Raw genomic sequence first — 22,556 nt, forward strand, 5'->3', positions numbered from 1 at the left:
ATATTAAACCAAGTATCAGTCTTCAAACCCCTGATGCCTTTTTTCTTCCTTTGAAGGCTTTCTGTTATTTCTTGTTACTGTGGACACCTTTAAAAACTTTTAACTTGAATAATTTAGAGCGTTGCTTTTAATTTTATGATATTTCTTTTCATGTTACTGCAGTGATGTCTTTGGGCTTTTAATTGATTTTTTTTGTTGTTGTCAAACACTTTGAAACTTCTGAAACAAACTGCATGAAAAGAATAAATTATGACATAGTCATAAGAAAAAACAGCAATATTTTATTAAAGGGAATCTTTCACAGAATTAAATTCTGTGATTTTAGTACTTTCTGAGCAATTACAACAGCATTAGTACCAGGGTCTTATGAGCAGGCATGGCAAATGCTCCAAATACGTACCATTGATCTAAATGACAGAAGTAAATTTAGTAAGGACATGGTAACATTAAGCATGTTTAAACTGACCCACATTACTTGAAGTGCAGGTAGAGTATTTCTCCTTTTGATCAGGCCATCTGATTTAAAGTACAAATGAAATGATGTGCATAATACGTGTAATATAATTTGTTATGTTAACTCTTACAGATGTAGGATAATATTTTATTTGCATATATCCCCAAGTTTTTTCCTGTTTTGCTGTTAAATTTATCACAAGTCTGGAGGCATGACTTGCTGCTAGACATGGACATGAACAATTATGTTTTCAGTCAGGACTACAGTGAGAGGCTTCACTCGACTGCGTTTGCTGAGCCTTTTGGTAGCTGCATTGATAAGGCGGAAAGAAGTTCATGTGGGAGAAATCTGAAGTGAAGATGCAAATCTCATGCTTGGCTAGTATTTTGTTATCTAAGAATACATTGATCCTGAGTGGCATCTGAGTAGCTTCACTTTCAGGGTAGAAAAGTGTTTCTGTTTCTGCTCTTTTAGAAGTATCCTAAATTCTTTGGTAGAATAGCTATTTTCCTATCATTACAGGGAACTCAAAGAAATGTGTTAATGTTGTGATTGGGATTACCATTTCATAAGGCTTTAAACAATTTTTAGTGTGTTCATTAATATTCAAAGCTTTTTTTAAAAAGTAATTTATTTGTCTAACATATCTAACATTCAATCAGATGTTTTAGTTGCTTTTTATAATTTTGGAAATTTAAGATGTGCTTTCTATTTGAAGCAGTCATAATACCTTCAATCAGTATGATAAAACAAGAATATAAAAATAACATCAAACTTGGTGTTCATTTTCTCTCCAATATCCAAAGGCTCTAGGATTCTAAAATAAATAGCATATAAAATAATGGAACGATGCAGTGAGGTTTTCTAGTTAATCACCAAGCTACTGTAATTGATTTTGAGCAGGGGCTGCCTTGTTTGAATAGTAGAGAGCTATAATGTTTTAAACTCCCTGAAGAAAGGAGGCAGACTAACTGTAAGCAGTATAGACTGTTGCATGAATTCTGACATGTTTGAAGAAGATACTTCCATCACCTGGCCTTTTAGCTGGTGTCTTCTGAACTACTTCTTACCTGTTGAGATGCCCAGCATGTGAAGTTCCCATTCTAACACTCTAAGACCTTGGAGGTTTACGTTTTCACACTTTTTCAGAGTGCTCAGTGTCTTATCCCAGGTTTGAGCTTAAGCACCTGTGTTAGGAAGTTTGTCTTTTTCTGGCTTTTTATATAGCCTGCAGAGACTGGGATGCTCCTTCAGGGGATAAATAGGAACAGAATCTCTTGTAACTGATCGATTAAAGAACGTAGTAAGTCCAAGTTCCCACTTTGACTAAGTGGCTGAGTCTGGTTAAGTTCAGAAAATTATTCTTCCAGCAATTACAGTGCTAAGCAGGCTGTAGGGGTGCAGGACTGTTATTTTTCTCCATCTTTTTATTCCCTTTTCTTGTGTGCACAGGGTGCTGTGTCTAGGTGCAATATTAAATTTTGTAGACCTGCAATGTTAGGAATCTGAAAACTCTGGAGGTTAGCAGGAGGTGAAATACTGGCCATTAAAAGGGAGAGGGACTATAACCTTTATAATAACAATTGTAAGGGCACTCATTAGCCAAATAATAGTACATGTGCTGTGACACCACAGCAGTGTCAACATGAGCTTGTTGTGAGAATATTTTGAATTATTTTTGGTTAAGAATATTCAGTCCCTAAGGAAATAAGCTAATATTAGAGACATAAAACTTGCACAAAACTACACTGCTGAGAGAATACTGGAATGACACAGGAAGAGACTCTTCTATAAGGCTTGATTTGTAATTACGGTTCATAAGACACTGGATGTTCTTGGTTCTTAAGTACATCATTTATGAGTAGAGCTTGTGTAATTTTTTCAACCAATAAGAACTACATTGAAATTGGAATTTAGGGAAATTTCAGCACAATGAATTTGTTGAACAGTTACAGCTTTTCAGTCTTTTTTAACAGGAGAAGCAGGAAGAAGTTCTTATAACCTACAAAATTATGTAGTTGTTTTTCCACCTGAGATCTTTTATGGGGAAGTGCAGTTAGATATAAAGCTTTAAAAGTAAGCAAAACTTAAGTGGGATTTAATTTAATAGAAAGTATAATTTGAAGTCTCATCATGTTTAAACTGAAATAACTTACTTAAAGTTGCTATTTTGTTTAAGCCAAACACACTTTGTGTTCTTTGTTTATGTATATGTACACAGGAAAAGCAAGGAAGCAAAGCTCCTGAGTATGCAACGTCTTTGAGAACCTGCGGCAAAAGGTGCAGTGATTTTTCCCAATGAAGTATTTGCTTAATGCTTTTCCACAGACTGAAGAACTTTCATACTGCTTTTACCAGTTTTCAGTACACAGTGATAATTGGAAGACCTCCATTCTCACTCCAAGATTGTTTATGTGGCATGCATGCAAAAGAGAGATAAAATTATAACAATAAATGTGCTCCATCCTTGTTTGCTTTTTTAAGCAAAATAGTTATAAAGTGTATTGCTTGTTCAGAAAAGCCTCTGTTATGAGATTAACAAAAGAGGTATATATCAGCTGCAGGGTTAACAATTTCCTTAATGATCAGAAACTGTTTACAGTGATTGGGGAAGGGAGATGTGGATAGTGAAGCAGATTAATTAAAAACTTGGGAAAAAAAATCCAGAAGTTTGTTGAAATTCATACGGGTGTTTTTTTCTTGGTGTTTTCTGAGAAGCACTGAATGTAAAAAAAATGCTTCATTTCTTAATCTAAAACACTCTAAATATTAACTTATTAGACTGGTAAAAAATTAAGTGATTAAAATAATGTTTTATAGTCTCAAATCAGTAAGTCGCTTGTCAAAAAAAAATTTGAAAATGCAAATCTCATTTCGCATTTTTCTGTAAGAATCAAAGAAAAGAGAAAATATGGGGAAAATGGCAGGTAGTAGGAGGTCTTCTCTGTCTTTAAAACTGAATGATTTGAGTATTTCCTGAAAGTCTTCAGAAGTCTTCTGAAAAGCTTCAGATAGAAGCAGTCAAAATAGAAAAACCTGAAGGCCTATTATCAAAACCATTGCCTCTGTAGTCTGTGAACTTGGCAAAAGAGAAATTACTCGTCTCCAATGACATGGGACTGATGGATTCTGCTGGCAGCCAGTGACTTGTGTGATGTGACTAGGTAATGAAGGCTTTTTATAAATGTCTCTGCTTATTTAAGGGCCTAAAACTGACTTGTGGATCACAGGCCAAGATTCAGGGCCAGGCACTCAGATACGGATTCTGTCCTATTTTTAAGAACTCTTGAAACTGCAACTACAGATGGTATTTGTGCATGCATTTTGCTTAAGTGGTAAAATCTTCTGTTCTCTTTAGTGAACAAGGGGATAGTTATTCCTGTAATTTTTAATGTAAGGTTAGACAGTATAACTGACAATGAAAATCTCAGTGAACCAACCAGGAGATGACAGGTATTCATTAAATAATAACCAGTCTTTGTAGTGCATTAGCATGAGGAACCTTAGCAATAGGCAACAAAGCTGTTTTGAGAGGTAGAACAAACTGCCTCACCTGGTACAAAGACGACCTTCCAATTTAAACTCTCAACATGACACAACTATTGGATACAGAATATGAGAGCAGGTAAAATGCTGTATGGGTTCTTTCTGGTAGTATTTTGTATTCTTTAAGTAGTAACATACAGATCTTCAAGAGTATTCTGCAGACTATAAAGCATGATTGAAAAAAAAAAATAATCTGTTCATGGGTTTAAAAGAGAAACTAAGCCTGTTGGATTCATTATATTGACGTGAGATCAAGTAAAAAAATCAAGCTCTTATGTATTAACTGAGCAAATATTTCAGCCTGACTAATCAGAGTATTGTTTTACAAACATTAAAAAATCTTGCTAAAGCTGTGTCATTCATTATTATCATTAAAAATATTGGTATTATTTCTTTGGAATAATTACAAACATAGCAATTATTCATAAGATAAATGGGTAGGATTAAAACTAAGCACATACAAAGCTATTCATCAATTAAATAAAACAGCCCATGCTATGAAAACTCCATGAAAGGTACCTTTGAGATTTCGTTAATATCAAGGCACTAATTATTACAGAAACTCTTATCATTTGGACATGGTGAAAAGGAAATCTTAGAAGTATTCTCTAGATAAGACTAGCGGCTTGTTTTCTTTAAGTATTCACGACACATTCAGTTTTTTGTTGTTATTGTGCTTTTTTAGAATTATTCTAATATATTTCTGCAAAAAGCTAGATTATCCTGTGCAACAGCATACAGACATAGGATGAAATTGTATGTGTGCTGTGTCCCCCTACCACTCCCCCCAAAATAATAACCCACTACTCTTTAATCTTTAAATGTTGCATTTTGTGGCTCTGATTAGGCTGTTTCTTACATAAAAATCTGGTAGCTTTGGAGGGGAAAGAGATGCAGATCTTTTCCACGGAGAGCACTGAAGATAAATAGCTACAGCTGTAGGCACTGAAGCGATGTTCAGATGTCCAGAGACTAAGTCAGCTTGAAGCAAGGGATGCAATACTGCTGAATTAGTATGTCGCAGAGCTTGAGAAAGCAAACTGTTATTATTAGCCTGGGTGACCAGGAAGTGCCAGACTGACCAGATGGCATTTAGCACCTTAAGCAGTACTGTGCCTTGCCAGTGTATCAAGTCTCTCAGAGCTGTTTGGGTGACTGATGCCATGAGTGACACCATGCAACAGAGAGATGAGCAAAAAAGTACATGAGAAGGAGCCAGAAGCCCCTGCAGTCTGCGTGCACAGTGTCACCTGCATTCCCATGGGTGCTGCCAGGGGCCTCTCTGTCCACCAACACTTCACAGCTGCTTTCCCTTCTCCATGTTTGCCCCAAACCTCAGTTACCTCTGCATCGTGCAGATGAGTCTCCCTCAGACCCTCTTGACGCACTGGCTGTTGAGAAACTCACAGAAACCTAACTTCTTATGCTGAGCAGCCTATGAATAGTTAGATGTTTGCTTAAAATGAAAATCAGCTCCCTTACCTGAGTGAACAGAAGGCTAAGCTGGAAAGCCAGAGAGCTTACTTTGCTTTGTCAGGTTATCCTCATTATCATTGCAGGGTTAGTAAATTATAAATACCTATCCGTTAAAAGAGGAAAAGGTGTACTTTAAACATGAGCTCCATTCTTTCTGTTGGGCCTGCTATTATTTTATTATTTCTAACCCTGCAAACTGTAGAATTTCAAAGGTCAAATGTGATCATAGTTTGTCACCTTACAAAGCAGGATATCTGTTGCTACATCTAAACAGCAGTACAGGAGCAGTTGCTGCTTTACTGGCCTTGGGCACGTGCTCCACTGCATGCAGCCTCTAGACTGAAAGAGACCAAAATTTAAGATGGAAACATGTCACTTCCCCTTATCTGTTCTCCAGCTCAGTTGTCACTGGAATGAAAGGCAGCTGCTTAACCTGGAAGGCCTGTGGTGTGCCTGTTTGTGGGAGCAGGGCTGTGGGGAGTGCTAATGAGCTTCGCTTCCCTGCAGTCTGCGCATTGGCAGAGCACGTCCCATGAAGTATGTGTTTTCTGAAAGGTCTGTAAAGTTACCCACGTATGTCTTAACAGGATATAAATAGAAAAGCAGGTCTGGTAGTGTGTACAAGCTTCATTTGGAAAACAAAACAGAAACAAAAAAAAAAGCAAAAAAAATGAGACGGAACAAAAAGATCTTTTCACTGCCTCAGGCCTAATGCTGAGTCCAGACAGATTGGTACTGCTGGCTGAAATTAGAGCTGCATGAAGTTTACTCTAAATTGTGTCTGGTTGCATAAAGCCCTGGACCTCTCTTCTGAGAGTCACAGGTCATCCAGATTCACGAGTGTCCATCTGATTTTCCTTGGCCTTATTCTTTATGTTCCTTTTGAGATCCTAGGCAATCTTTAATAGAGCTTGTGAGTTCAGCTTTTTCAGCTAGAAAATCCTTCAGTTTGAAACAGTCAGCTGGGGCTTTCTTGTGCATCTGAAGTGTAATCATGTTGCCTTGAAACACAGTGGAAAGGAGCTAGTGAATGGCCTTTGTTGTTGTCTGATAGTCTAAATAACAACAACAAAAAAGGTGAAAAATCACCTTATATGTTGAAAGGTATGAAAAAAGTGTTCTGGGAAGTAGAGCTTGATTCTTTGTGAATCTGGAACTACAAAAATCTATCCAAAGAACATACAGCGTTTAGAATAGATGGCAACAGCTTCGAGTCTGAGGGGCAAATCAAGATCCTACCTGCTGCAAAGATTGACTTTAGGCTCGATTTGTCTTCATGTATTGTGTAGTATATTTAAATTTACTGCCATGTAATCAGGTATTTAAGTTTTGAGTGCTGCAAAGAAATGAGTAAAACCTCTGTATCTTATGTTTGCTCCCTTTACGTTTTTGGTGTTTTTTGTGACAAAATAACTACAGAAAATGTCGTAGTAGCAGAACACAAGCATACTGTTGTGTGATGGAATCACAGTCAGCAGTCTTGGCTATACATTTTTAAATCTGAATATGTACAACTCAAAACATGGATTTATGAGGAATCAATCACAGTTTATGCAAAGAGCAGACAGCTCCATTATGGTGGAGTCTGCTTGCTAGTCTGTTACACAGCTGGGTATAGCTGAAGAACGAGTAGGAAACAAATTAGGAAGTTTGATTCTTGAAGTAACTGAAAGTATCCAAGCAGAAATATGCTCCAAATCACAGGCTGTTAGCAAGAGAATAGGAGGTACAAAGTACATTTGTCTGAGAAGCACATTTCTTTAAGACAGTTCCTGCATCTTTTGAAAGGAGCATGCTAGTTTCTGAACTGCTTTGGAGATCTGTGTTGCTGCTAACCATGGCGTGCGTTTCTGTGAAGGCAGAAGGGTCCTGACAGGTTCTCAGTACAGAGGAGTTGGCCAGTATGTTCTACTTCATCCGTTCAACCTATTCCAAAAAAACCCACAATGTCCTGCACCAGGGAACTAAGCATTTTATGTCCATTTGACTTCATTGAATCCTCATGTCTAATTGCATTCTAATAACCGTATCATTTGTACACTTCCTTGTACAACTTCTGCTTAGTGTTTATTATCTCTGTGTGTGAGCTGTTATATTGGCCTCTTAGAAGCTAGCTCATAAATAAGCTGTTGGCAATATAAAATGATGTGTGCTGTAGGAGTGCTTATCTCTACTGTGTATGAAGGGTCACTGTATAGATAGCTCTTATGTAAGCTCTTATGTAGATGTTTAAATGGTGACAGTTCTCACCCTTTTTATATGTTTGCCTATTACAAGATGTTCCCATAAAAACTGAGAGTTCCTTCACTTTAAATGTGAAATTAACTTTTAATGGTAGAGAAATGGTGATAAAAATATTAGAAATACTCAATGCTGTCAATGGTAAGAGTAGAGAGTTAAAAAAGAGGAGAAATCCTAAGAACTCTTCAGCTGCTGTTCAGCCAATCCACCAGTATTTCCTGTATTACATTTTGTAGTGTTTTGTGTAAATTCCAAGAGTCATGACTTTCATCAAAGGTTTTTCCATAACCCAGAAGAACTCATTATCAGAGAAAATTTCTTCTCTGTGGTCTCAATTTCTTTTCATTCTACTATCCTTGGCTCTACTTTTTGAGGATAATTCCCAGTTAAGTAATAATTATCTTTCCAGTTTTGCATTCTGCCCTCTAAAAAAATCCAGTTGCTGACAATTTGTGTTGCATTTTTATTATTTCCTAAAGTGTCCACTTCTCTGTGCTTCAGATACAAAAACAAATTTTTCACTTGTGTTATGGTACTTGATGGTGTTTTGCCACAGAAAGAATCCATAAAGGTTTCTATAAGGATGTTCCCAACATAAGGGATCAATAGTCCTTATGGAATGGCCCAAAAATTGGTTGTGTTTTATATGGTTAAAATGCATCTTCATTTCTTGCAAGAGCAGCATCTTGTATCATCACTTACTGAATATAACCTTGATTAGTTGTAAAGCTATTCTGAGTTTCATGTTGAGTTCCCAAGCAACCAGATTGCTATTGTACCCCTATATTTTCACTAATTCATTGGGTTATTTCTCCTTCCTGACTGTTGTTCGCAGAACATAAAAAGGCAATGTCTGCTAAGTGTTTAATGCACACACAGCTCATTTTCCATGTATTTTCTGTGAAATAAGATGTGGATTCTGAAGCTGGTGCAGTGAGATGATTTTTTAAATGAAAGCCCATTTATTAAGGACAATACTTAATTTTTATGATAAACCTTTATTTTGCAAAGTGATTTTTCTTGTTTCTCTTCAGGTTCCTTTGTGCATTGTAAGTGGTAAATTGAATGACTCCTGGGAAAATATTTTTCATTTCTCCAGAATTAGTAATATTGATGACTCTGAAAGTCCATCAATAGTCTGAGAATGCTACATTTTTCTTCAAACAAAACAATATCCACATTACAGGGCCACAGAGAAGGCAAGTCTTAGAACAATATAGATTTTCTCTTTAAATAGATTGTATCTTCAGTTCCTCATTTCATTGCTGTGTTTCAAAAAAGCAGAAGTAACGCAGTGTTGTGTTTTCCTAATACCATAAATTCCTAAACTTCCTTCTTCACAAAAGTCAGATATGTTATCTAGAGTAGAAGTTAAACATAGCTCTGTGTGAGAAAACAAAGGCACTTGACCCAAAGGCTGTTCCTAATTAGTCTTAATAATCCCTTCAAAAACAGTGGTTCTGTTAAATACAATGTATAAAAAGTACAAACAGATAAGTTACAATGTAGCTGTTTACATGTATTGTGCGCTACATTTTACTGACATTTCATTGTTGCAGTATATCTGGAAACCTTAAAGAGCAAAAAATGCAGTTGAGTTCTGATCATAACGATCCAAACATCTTAACAGGGATGTGAGGTCATTTGCAATCAAACAACAAATGCTTTGAAAAAAAATTTTGTCATGCTTATGCACAGTGAATAACTTTCTCAGAACCAGAAAGTTCTCACCTGAACTGAGACAAAGGGTTAAATGTGTGAAATTAAGATCCTTACACTGATATTTTATGGGATAATGATCATTCTTCAGATCTGGTAGAACATTTACAGAATTGCTGTGAGCTCACCATAATATTACTAATGTAGCTGACAGTGAAGGAAGAAACAGACTCACAGGGTAACCAACCATTTTCTTAGATAGACTATGTTTTACTGTCTAAATTCTAGATATTCGGTGAATTCTTTATGAATGTATTCCTGCTTATTTTAAGAAATTGCTTATAGATCTAATAAGGACATTAATCAGTGCTGTAGATGTGTATTTATATAATGTAAGAGGATGTCCCTTTCCCTATTCACGGATAGAAGGGAGTGATTACAATTATAAGTGCCTACATTTTTTCAAATGATGTTCTGATGCTGGAATGATTTACAGTTTATATCTGCTTCCAAGCTGTACTTCTGTCCCATCGTCTGCCTCCCCAGATGAGGGTCAATCCATACCAGTGGCAGATGACTGGATAGACATACCACCTCCTTCAGAGACTGTGCTAAGGGTCCTTACGGGAAGAATTACATGCAGACCTTAATTTCTGAAAGAAGTGTAAAGCTAAAATGAACTACTGGAAACCTCTGTTAAATTCCATTAATTTTGTTATAGAAGCACTCTACCTAGCTCTGCTGCTCCTGTTGAGACAGATTTGTTGTTGAAGGAATTTTATCCCGTTTTGTCAAGTCTGCTTTTTTCCATTTGCAGTCTTTTTTAAAATATAATTCTTACCACTTCTACAGCAGTTGCCTACGCACTTATATCACTGATGAGGATTTTGTCTACTTTTTAAAATGTAACAGATACATTAGCCTGTGCATCTTCACTTAACAGCCCACACACACTGCTGACAAAATAAAAAGGCCACCAAAATCAGTGAACAAAACCCCAGTTATGCAAGACCTCTCCAAAAATCTCAAAACAGAACATCTAGTATCAGAACATTGGTTTTCTGTAATCCACTGGTTGACATATCAGCAGAAAGCAGAAACTTTCTGAATTAATTATCTCATTTTCTTTCCTTTGTCCCTGCCCCATTTCATTATAGCTGATTCAGTACTGTTTATTTGCATGTGCTTGAGCATGAAGTATGCTATTGCCCGGGGAGCACGTACATTAAGACTGAGCAAAGCCACTCTTCCAGTAAACGCTCTTCTTGGCAGTTTAGAATACTGACACTGAGCAAATGGAAAAAGCCTTGCACCAGAATTCAGCTTAGGTATTTTCTCATAAATCGTGTGATCTTTAGTGACTGAGGTTGTACTGAATCCACAAGATGCCTTTATTCCTGCCCAAGGCTTTTCTGGGACTAGTGCTGAAGAACTAGTTGTCAACCAGTCAGTTGCTTTTTGATTTTATTGCACGCTAGAAAGTAGTTAATTAAGATCTGATTCCTGGAGAGAAAAAGAGCGAAGATAACACCTGCTTGGTAAATGGCATGAAAAAACACAAAAGTAAGGATATATGTAAAGCGTGAACACAGATGTGCTTTTCTTTATGTGAATTGGTAATAATGCTTTTGAAATTTTGGGGAAACTTGCCTTTGTTGATCAGTTCATCAAAGAGTTAAAAGAACAAAATTGTGAGAGAGTTTTGCTTCACATCAATCATTCACTTCACAATTTGAAGATCACTGTTCCCTTTTAATCAGCACATGGAATATGTTCTGTTTTCTTGGAGAGGGCAATTTGTGGCTTCATTACTAATTGAAGTAGTCTAATTATAAATGATTAGCATTTGAAGAAGGCTTTTAACTGCTATATAAGACCAGTTCAGTGTGCCTTTCTCTGCACTTTGCGTGAGTGTAACTTAAAATACATAATTCAATAAAGACTTCAGTATAAAATAGGATTAAGTATACTTATAAGTCTTAACAGTCACTTCTGCTGGTCTTTAATCCTAAACAAAATTATGCCAAATATGCAGAATTTCAAATGACAGAAATTGAGTAATTCAGTATAAACATGTTTGATTTCTACCTGAAAGATTCCTACTGTTTTTTCCATTGACCATTTTACTACAAATACTGTTTCATGAAGAATATTAAAAAATACCTGAAGATTTTAGTTCAGCGTGGATAGCAACTCAAGAACTGATACTGATCTTGTAAATCCAGCTGAAAAGAATCATAGGAATCTACACTGAAGAGAATTTGACAGATTCTGTAATTGCTTGCTGTGTTAGTTACAGTATTGCTATCAGCATTAGTTTAGAATAAAACCATTAAAATGAACCAAAGACCTACATATGTGTAGAACAGAAATAAGTTTATTTTCTCTGTGTCTCTTCTTGCTGACTGATTATAACGGAAAACTCATTCTGGATTATAGAATGTTCTTCACATTCATAATTTTCTTCCTGGAAGCATGTATGTAACTTCTGCTTTCAGAATGACTCATGTTTGCAAGGCTGGGACAGGGAGAAGTGCAACAAGAAGAAGTTGCTTCTTTCTGCTTCTGTGAGGCCTGCTTTTCTCTTGAAGAAAGATTTTTTTGCTTAACTTTTCTATTTTTGTCCTGTCCAACTTGTGTCAGTTTTCCAGCCTGTATATTCTTTGTGAGGGCTATTCTCTGCTTTGCAACTGTTTTCCCCTCTCCTTTCTTTTAAACATCTCAGGACCAGCCTTGGCTTTTGGACATGCTCTCAAGGGCTTGTAGTTAGTTATGAACAAGGAGCTACATCCAGGTGGCCCACATGAGAACATTGCTAAACAGCAGTATAAAATGTGGCAATGGCACTGGTTATGCCCTTGACTGTGTACTGTATAAGAAGATCCCTGCCCAACTGATCTTAGAGTAAAATGAAATACCAGATGCAAAAAAGCACAGAGCACAAGAGAAGCACAGTGGTGGTACGCTGCAGTCATAGAGCTTTCTAAGTATCATTATCTTAAAGTTTTATGAGGCTACATAATAAGGGATATTTTTAATGAATGGAGGGGAAAAAGACAAGGGGATATTTTCACTCTACTATATGAGAGGTAGAGCAGTTAAAATACAGAGACTGAACTGAGGACTGATTTGGAGTTCCTGCTGTTGAATTACTGAAATTTACTAGGATGGGGCTGTGCTCTGTTGAGCATTAAAATTAAGACAAATACATTGTATTTTGTAGAAAAATGACCTATTAGTGGAAGAATGAAAAGAGAAGGGGTGATATGGACAAAACTTCGTAGCAGAAGAGCAGTCTTTGCAGCAGCATGTGGAGTAAGTGAAGGAAGACTGAATATGTCTTGTATTTCTAAATATAGATTATAGTGAAATGCTGTTGATCAAAGCTAGAAAAAAGAGGTTTTGTTGTGGGGATAAAGAAGAGTATACCTAGGAGGTACCGAGCAGAAGAATTTGCAAAACTGGCTCTCGCACTGAAAGAGGCTAGTGAAAGATGCAAGTAAAACATCTGCATCTTTGGCTTGTTGTTTGAGTGACAGAACGAGAGAGTTATCCCAGGTGCTTAAGAAAATAGAAAATATTGGAAGTGAATTTCAAGAAGCCTGTGCTAATTTTGTTGAACTTGAAAAGTTGATAGTTGATAACCACTTATAAGAAGATATCAAAGAGATGAGGAAGTGATAGTTCTGGGGTGGTGAGGTAGGGCTGTGAGTTGCTTTAAGATAACAGTTAAATTTAAATTTGCAGGTAAGAATACCTTGAGATCATTTAAAGGCAGGAGACAAAATACAAAATATTTTCAGTTCTTTCTAAGAACTGAAATCTGGAGGGTTCTGCAAAACATAGTGAAAAAAATTATTAAAGTGCACAGAGTCAGAAAAGCCAAAAGGAGACTGATTTCAAGAGGAACTTAGTTGTATCGGAGGGAGCCAACAGTTCAAGACAGGATACAGTGCTGTTTCTGAGCATAAAGAGATTAAAGAGAAAGGAAAAATGGTAGTTAAAGAGGCAGGGGCGAGGGGAGGAAAGCATGTTTGTGCTGTGACTTGAGAGGATGTGAAAGTAAGGCAAAGATTAAAAGCCATAATGAGGACAGACACTGGCGACATCTGAAGTTACTGTTCCAGTTTTGTGATGAGAAAAAGGAAAGTAAGTAGCAGGTAGGAAAGACAAAAGTTGGCGATGGAAGCAAATGGAGAGGACTGAGATAACCTCTACAAGTATGTCACAGATCTTTCTTGAATCATCAGACGGTGGTCTTTCTGCATACTGAGGATGATGTAAGAGGTCATGTCCAGATGTTGCACCATGAACTGAGTCATGGCTTTCCTATCCTCATCGATAGTGCTCTGATCCAGACTGCCTTGTTATTCTCTGGCTAAAGCATTGTAGAGGGAACTAGGGGTTGAAGTCCTTATAGCTAGGCTCAGGTAGATCTGAACAGACATGTTTCTGCATGAGGCTGTGGTACAAGATGAGTGTCAACTAAAGCACTGAGAGTGTCTTTTAAAGAAAATTATCAGTGGGTTAAGGATGCCATAAGCAGGTGTATGAACATGCCCAGAGCACACGCTGAAATGAGAACCTATAGACTTGTCCTGCACATTTTCTTTCTTCTGCTGGAGCTCAAACAGGGCAAAATTAGGACAAGCAAATGTAAATATAAAGTTTCGGATCTAAACCAGACTATAAGTGTTTGCAAAGCCTTTGTGTTCAGGGTGACAATGAAGAGAACCTATTTGGATCACATAGTTGCAGTCAGATATCCAAAGTCGTGCCTATTTTAGAAGTTTGAGTCCTTTCACAGATGGTCTTCAGGCTTCTCTTCATCCCTTATTTCAGAATAGATCTGCTGTTACTGTGTTCTCTTGTTAATGTTTAGTAAGTGTAAGGATGTTGATGTCCCAAACAAGGAGATGACTGCGGATGTCCTTCCTTTTCTGTCTCTGTTATAGAAAAGTAGCTGGTATAGCATATAAGGAGAAACAATATTTTTGTATTATTATATTGATAGGAGTACATTATAGCTGTATGTTATCTACCAACGTTGCCATATTTTGCACAGATACATTCTACACAAAGGGGGAAAAAAAAAACAACAGGCGCAGGGAGATGTGTTATAAAACCTTCCTTTTTAAAACAGCGCAGAAAACAGCTGAAGTGTACTATGGCAAAGTGAACTGCAAGCAGTTTGCACAGCTTGTGTTGCTGGTATTCTAACGCACATCAAACCAGAATATAACTACTAAGTATTTAAATATCCTTGCTAACATATGAAACTAAGTAGTCTGTACAATTTATTTGTGTATGAGTGATTCTTTCAGATGTATTTATCGTATTTATTATTTTTGCGTAGTATCTCCTCTCTTTTTGCAAGTTTGAGCTCAGAAATATTTACCTGTATAAAAATTCCTTGCATTCCTCTCCCTCTTAATTCCTCTGTTCCTGGTTCCTATCTTGTATTAGAAGCAAAGTATAACTGTATTCGGAGGTTTCTCTTTTTTCTCTCCAGCTTTTCTCCACCAGCAGGCCTTTGATTTGAAATTGTAAGGCACTTAATCTTTTGCCAGCGTTCTTACAAACAGATTCAGCTTGTCCTTTTGCCGATGCTTCAGCATGTAGCCAATTTCCTCTCTTTTCTTGCAGTTTAGAAGACTTCAGATAATTCTTCCTCTGTTCTCTCACAAATATATGAAATTCTAAGTAGTCCTCTAACTTCCATCACATTCATGAGGCAATTCCGTCACCACCAAATTGCAGACTTGGCAAAACATTTTCCATCTGCCTTTGAAATGATATAAGAAAGGATTGAATTTCAGAGATGCTGGTACAGACAATCTAATCTTCTACATGGCTGCTTGTACTTTTACAGAATAGCCTGTTCTTTTGCATATCCCAGCATGGCATGCTTAAACTATTATTCAGCTTGGTTAAAGTCACCATTCAATTCACCAGTGCTTCACATTTTATTTGACTGCAAGGTCACTGGGATTCATCGAATTTGGCCTAAAACTGCTGATTTTCAAGAAACAATGCAGTTCTGTATAGTCTGATGTAATGTCAGTATGCACTCTAATGATGCTTGGCTGCAGTTTTAAAGGCTGCTGAAGTAGAAGTGGTGAACGCTTTTACTTGTGTTACAAACTCCTTGTTAATGCCTTTGGTGATAGGTTATCTAGGAACAGAGTTGTGTTTTAATCCCTCAGGTTAGTTAGATAACCCCACAGAAGCTTTAAGCAGCCACTGCCTCAGATTCTTCAGGGTGAATCCAGCCAGTTCCTCTGTAATCCATTTTTTTTTCCTTTCCTCTTCATTTCAGGACTTTCAGTCTGCAAGCTGTAAGCATACACAAAAGAACGTGAGCAGCTGCAGTTACAGAGACAAGTCTAGCAAGCAGCAATGTGTGATTCACGGTGGCATTGCCTGGTCTGCGGAGTTCTCTAACAAAATATTTGCTTGACCTCTTTAATGATGTATTTAAAAGCAGGACAAGCAAAAAATTCTGACTCTATCCTGTCTCAGCAGTCACTGTCCCTCAGTCAGTGGCAGCCCAAATATTCCAATTTTAACTTTCAACAGTACTAAATCCACCACAGTCAGGGAAGATATTAAATACTCAAAAAAACCCAACCATAAACCAAAACCAAAACCCAAACGAAACCAACAAACAAAGCAACAACAAAACAAAAAAAGCCACAACCCAACACCAAAAACCCAAAGCAAAAAACTAAATTGCTGGCTCTCTCAGTCTGAACAAGCTCATACGTCTTTTACCCTCTGTGACTTGTAGACTGACAAAAGAGAGGACGAGAAGCCATGTACTCAGAGGGAAGGCATTTTCATTATGTCAAAAATAAATGGCTGAAAGCTGAAGTGTGGCTTGTGCTGAGTGTGCTTCCTTGGCAGGAGCTGGTGTAATTCTAAACAGCAAAGCCTCTGAGATGTTTCAGTGGTCGTATATTATTTCTTTTGATCACATAAATGTTTATTATCTGTCTCTAAAAATAGATAAAGTGAATTTGAGAATGTTGCAGTGTGAATAAGTGGCAATTTGGTGAAAACTCTTTTGTTTTAGGTACATTGTAGGCAATGTACCTAAGCTGCAAGCAACCACATGCAGCTGTCAATTCTATAAAGACTTTGTGGGGCTGCTGAATGTCTGAATGTCTGCAGGTATATTGTCTCTTTGTTGTGACCATTTTGTTAGTGAAATAACCCAGAAAAGACAGAGAACTCAATCTAGCACCCTATGCAGTGGAAACTAACTTGTGTATGTTTGGAAATAGTAGTTAAGATCTTATCTGGGCACACTTACACAAATTATAACAGACTCCAAACAGATAACTGGCCATAGAGCTGCTCAGCCATGATAGTTGTAGCAACTAACACTGCTTTCTTTTGTTCCCCACTATACCTATCTCTAAACACTTGCTGCTGCAAGCTGAACTCGAAGGTGCTGGTGTGTCTAGCTGTCGTGATGAGTTTATGGTAAGTATTTGAAACAGGATTTTTGTGAGACTTACAACCTCTGTTTCAGTTAGTTGTGGAAAAGCCTTGGAGTGCTCATCAGCAGTCCTTATGTTTTTTTCCACTATTCTGCAGACTAATTCCTGTAATTGTGTTCTGTGCATTAGGATAGCACTCAGAGATGTGTATTTTTGTGGAGTTGAAAATTGTGTAGTCTTTTAAATGCTATTGAATGTTTGAATTGTGACTGCTTATTGAATTGCACTCTTTTTTTTTTTTTTTAATATGTTGTCAAATACTGTTTCGAAGTTCTTTCTAGTATTTCATCATACTGACACTTCTTTTGCCTCCTTCTCCATCGTCTTTGGGAAACTGATTACATAAAAACTTGACAATTTAACAGTTAGAATTACAAAGTCTCTCTTTAAAACTCTGTTTAATATGTTTCATAGATCAACTACGGTCTTTTTCCAAGAAAAAACAACACTTTTCTGAGATTTTATTAGACACTTAGCAAGCTTAAAATATTTTTGTCTTTTCAGGAAAGTAAAAAAAAATATATATTAAAAAATCTGTGTGATTAGGAGAACAGTAGCCCGAGGTTTATACTCTCCTATCTGTTAAAATCCATTCCTACCAGACATAACAAGAGCTCAACTTCATGCCAAAATTGATTTGAAGTGTATCTTCACTCTTGACTCTCTCTGTGGCGGCTCATTTCCCTTTTTCGTGCTTCTTTGTAATGGCCTTCTTCCAAGCTGTGAGACTGAGAAGTCAGTACAAGCCCAACACTAATTTCAGCAGGGAACTGCAGAGACATTTGCCCTTTATTGTAGATGCAGAACGTAAATTGAATCCAGGGAGAGCTGCATCCTAAAATTACCTCGCGAGTAATTTTTTGAGAGCAGACATTTAGATGATGAGCATTGTTCCCTTTTGCTAAGCTTTTTTAATATCCTAGAAAGTCGAGCATGTTCCTGCTGTAAATATAGTATATCCCTATTTTAAACATGGTTTTTAAAAGAACCCTTTTGGGTGGCAATACAAATGCAGAATACTTAGGATCTAAATTAATTCGGAATTAGAAGATCCAATTTGGAACATTACACAATAAAGTGATAGTGCATTTTGGTGGAGCATAATATATCAGCTAAAACTATGGGTCATGATGTATTTAAGGCCTCTGCTTCCAATGCTGGGTTTTATTGTAAAAACAATTAATTGATTAATTAGTTGTAGTCAGTAATTTATCATCCCAATGCAGACATTTTTTCTCCCTTAGAGTATGTGTGTCTCTTAGGAGTCATGCTTTACAGAGTACTTTTATTTTAGTAGTTTGGAAAAGGAGCAGGCAAACCTCAAAGCCACAGAGTGAGATGTAACCTATCCCTTTCCTTACTCTATAAGCAATATTCACAAATAACACTTTCATCTGCAGGGAAAGAGGTATTACAAGCCTAAACTAGAATCCTGAGTGTGTTGATTTTGCCAGATTGTATATAGGGATTGTATTCAGAAATGGTTTATGAGACTTTTCACAGGCTTTCAGAGTCCAACCAGTGTTGCCAGAATGTGTTTTTAGTAACCATCAAAAGTTCCTCTTAGCTTCTGTCCATTAAGGAAGACATACCTGCTAACACTACATAGCAATTACCATACTTGCAGAACATAGCTGTTAGATTGAGACGTTTTTTTGTTTTCCAGCGAATAGTTTGGTAGAGCTGGATTCATAGAAGAGTTTCAGCATCACAATGATTCCCGCAGAAGTGCGTGTTTGAGTAGCATCTGAATTGCCAAGGGGCACACAGAGGCCTGTATCCAAAAGACATTTTAGCTGTGTGGCATTAAGCATAGAAGTAACTATGCTCAAAACCAATAATTTTGTAAAAAATCTACCACTCTTCTTTGTTCCCTTATACAAGGAAGAGTTAGGTGCATCTGAATGTGATCCAGAGGACACAGACCAATTACATCCACTTAATAGAAGCTGCTGAAGATAAGAATGTATGTAAGCAACTTCAGAAGCTGTTTTATTCTTACCAGCCTCTTTCCTTTTCTGGTATTACCTACTTAACCTGGGCTTGTCACGTGAAGCATAGCTAGAGAGGTGGGATCAGTGGAGATATCCTCTATGTATCTGCTGTATTTGTCCAGTGGGTTTTCTACAGTTACATTGCCTCTGCCTCTCCTTTTGAATTTGTTTTGTTTTGCCTAGAGTAATTAGATATTGAAGTGGCCAGAAAGAAAAAAGAGGAGAAATATCTGATATGGGGATTCACCTAGGATGGGTGCAACCTTAGTTCATTCGCACACTGATATTTAAATCTAGCATAATCAGTTCTTAGCCAGGGTTTATTTAGAGACCTTCAAATGTCTTTTTGTGATGTATTTTTCTATCACAGTTCAGGATTCATCATTTAAGTGTCTATCATAAAAACTTCCTCTGATACCTGGAGATGCTTAATCCAACATATGGTATATACAAGCTTTGTGTCTAATTTTTTTGTAATTCCTGACCCCTCTAGTAACTGCCTCATTTTGTTGAGACATAGAATATAATATACCTTAGTTAGGAATCCTTGTTTTCCTGCTGATGATGTTTTATGTTTAACTGAGCAGTACTTTCACCCTTTGCTACATACATTTCAGTTATTTCTCTAATATGAATCTAACTTTTCCATGTGAATCCCAAAAAACAAATGAACGTGAAGTATTCATTAAATGTTAATGTTCTTTGGAAATCATAGTGACAGTCTAGTCTGTGTTGAAGTAATGTATTATTCTACACAATTTTCTGTAAAAACAATAAAAAGGAAGAACAGAAATTCACAGGTTGAGTTTTGCCATCTTGAGAGATGGCCATCATCATGAAACTGTGTTAGTACCTAGTGCTTCAGGAAGATGACATTATTCACAACAGAGAAGATGCTCAATACAAATTCAAAAAGTAATTATGCACGGAACAAGTTCTGGTCTCATGTTATTGTTTTATATTCACAGTAAATGTGATGTTGGAGAAGCATTTGCTACTCAGGGAATAAAAACAACTCCACATCTCTTTAACTTTTAATCTCAGTGTTTGGTTTATATATGACTTTTTTTGCCATGTTCTTCATGTCTCACAAGAAACAATAAAAATCTCAGTGTGCTAGGAAAGGCTAAGAGACCGGAAGCGATTCAGTCTTGAGAAAAGAAGCCTAAGAGGGGACCTTATTAAGATCTATAAATATCTGAGGGGTGGATGTCAAGAACAGGCCAGTCTCTTTTCAGTGGTGCCCTGTGATAAGACAAGGGGAAACGGCACCAAGCTACGACACAGGAAGTTCCACCTCAACGTAAGGAAAAACTTCTTTACTGTGAGGGTTACAGAGCACTGGAACAGGCTGCCCAGGGAGGTTGTGGAATCTCCTTCTCTGGAGACTTTTAAGACCCATCTAAACACATTCCTGTGTGATCTGCCCCTGGTGTTCCTGCTACAGCAGAGGGGTTGAACTCGGTGATCTTCAGAGGTCCCCTCCAGCCCCTATGATTTGATGATTTTATCATACACTGTGAAATGTCTCCACAAGACAGTATCTGTTTCCTGATGCTTCCCTTTCTCCTTGCTCCCAGCAGAGCAGAATGATGCGTTGTTTAGGCTCATAGACTTTTGAATTTCAAGAGATGTTGCCTGCTTGGGTTTTCCATACTCAGGTCATTATTTTAGTACTTTCTGAAGCTGGTCTGTATTTCTTGCTCAATAGATGTTCCTATAAGTTTTTTTTTTGCACTCAGAATTACAGCGTGAGTTCACTAAGAATGAACAAAACTTTCATATGGAAATACATGGTATGTATGTTGTGAAATTTATTCTCTCCTGTTGGGGAAAAATAGGTAAAATATCTGTAAAAGCCTTGATCTCTTTCCATGTTCTACATTGTAAAGATGGCAGCTCAATAGATTGGATTAAGAAGCTCCAAAGTGAAGTTTGAGCGAAACACTTTCTTCACCTTTTCTAGATTGTAGTTGTAGTCCAAATATTTGAAATCTCCATTATTATATTGGTGTACATTGTTGCTAGTAACAGCTTCCAGAGGAGAGCTGGCTGTTCAATGCAACTCCCCAATTTTTAAGATAGAAAATAGAGTCACATGGAAATGCTAAATATATCCTTAATAAATAATTGAAATTTGCATATCATAGGAAAGTGTCTGCCATAGAGAGGTTGATTATCATGAAATATATTACACAGTGAAAATATTTTTATATGCTGATTCAGTTAGCTTTGAAAACTTTCAACAGTTCCTTACTGCCATTATTTGGTTCCAAGGCAACAAAGTCAGTGACTGTGTTCAGGATAAGTCACAGGACTGGAATGAAAGCATTGTCTCTGCAGAGGCAAAGTGGGTACACTCCGCTTTGTTTTCTTGAAACAAGGATTATGCCATAAAATCTCCCAGTTTCAGCTGGTTTAGGACTAGTTCCATCACTGTTACAAGGTTTTACCATTGAGTTTAGTCAAAATGGACTAAAAATTGCTCTGATATCTGGAGTTTTCAGAGCTCAATTAAGTATTTTCAAATAGCATATTATTGCAGCTATAGTTATTAACTAATGCTGGATACAGTGCCCTTTGAAATCAGTGGGGTATTTTTAAGGCTCTGAACTTCAGACCATATACTTAAAGATAAGGAGATATGTAAATGTGGTGTGATTCCCTATCCAAGATGAATACACGCTTCTAATCATATTTGCATGAAATATTTAGATTCTGGTTTCAAGCACTTCAGTTCTGCTGTAGCATTAAGCACATGAGTTGTCAGGCAGACTGTTTGGTCTTAGAGCTAGCCATAAAGCTAAGAACTTAGGAAAGTTTTAAAAGTAGTACTTAAGATTTTTCTTTTGCTTAAGAAATATTTTCAAATCATTTTCCTCCCTAATTCTGAAATTCTGAACTCTTGGTTTGCAAGGTCATTGGAAATGTTCTTCAAAATTACTCACTCAGAATAATAAGACTCTTTATATGAAAGTGGTCTATTATCATAAATGAATAAAGCACAACCTCTTAAGCAAGTGGAGAAGATTGTATGACGAGTAGATCTCAGTCACTTACAGTATCTCCTTTAAACATGAGGAATTTTCATGAAAATTATAGTACTTCAAAAATTCTCTTTCCTTAATCTTTGCTAAAATTACTTGACTTATGTCATAAATCACTACTTCTAACTACCTGAGGTTATCTACTTTAAATGGTAATGAGCTTATGTTTGAAACTACAGGATTGCTGGTAGGTAATTCTGGAAGAACATCTTAAAAGAGAATTTGGGACTGTAAGCATTACAAAACAGAATGAGCTTTTTAAATTAACAAGAAAGCTTTTAGATTAACAATTAGTGTAGTGAAAACAATACCATAGTTAGACAAACTTCATTAATGTGTTGCAGTAGAAACAACTATTTCAACAATTTCTCAGCCACTAAAACTCTTTTAATTCTACCCTGTCTCTTTGGCTCTAAGTCATGTAAGGTTATACAGGATCAGGGAAGAGGAGAGGAAGGAGGTAAAACTGAACTACATGTAGCTTCAAATGGATGATAAAGAAAAAAAGTAGATAATTTTTTTTTTTTTTCATTTTTCTATAGCAAAAATCATACAGCTCATCTTGATAACTATGTCATGGTGCAACAAACAGATGGGAAAAGCAAGTTCAAATCAAAAACGTAATCCCAGTAGT

This window comes from Apus apus, chromosome 4, assembly GCF_020740795.1.
Source record: "Apus apus isolate bApuApu2 chromosome 4, bApuApu2.pri.cur, whole genome shotgun sequence".
Lineage (NCBI taxonomy): Eukaryota > Metazoa > Chordata > Aves > Apodiformes > Apodidae > Apus > Apus apus.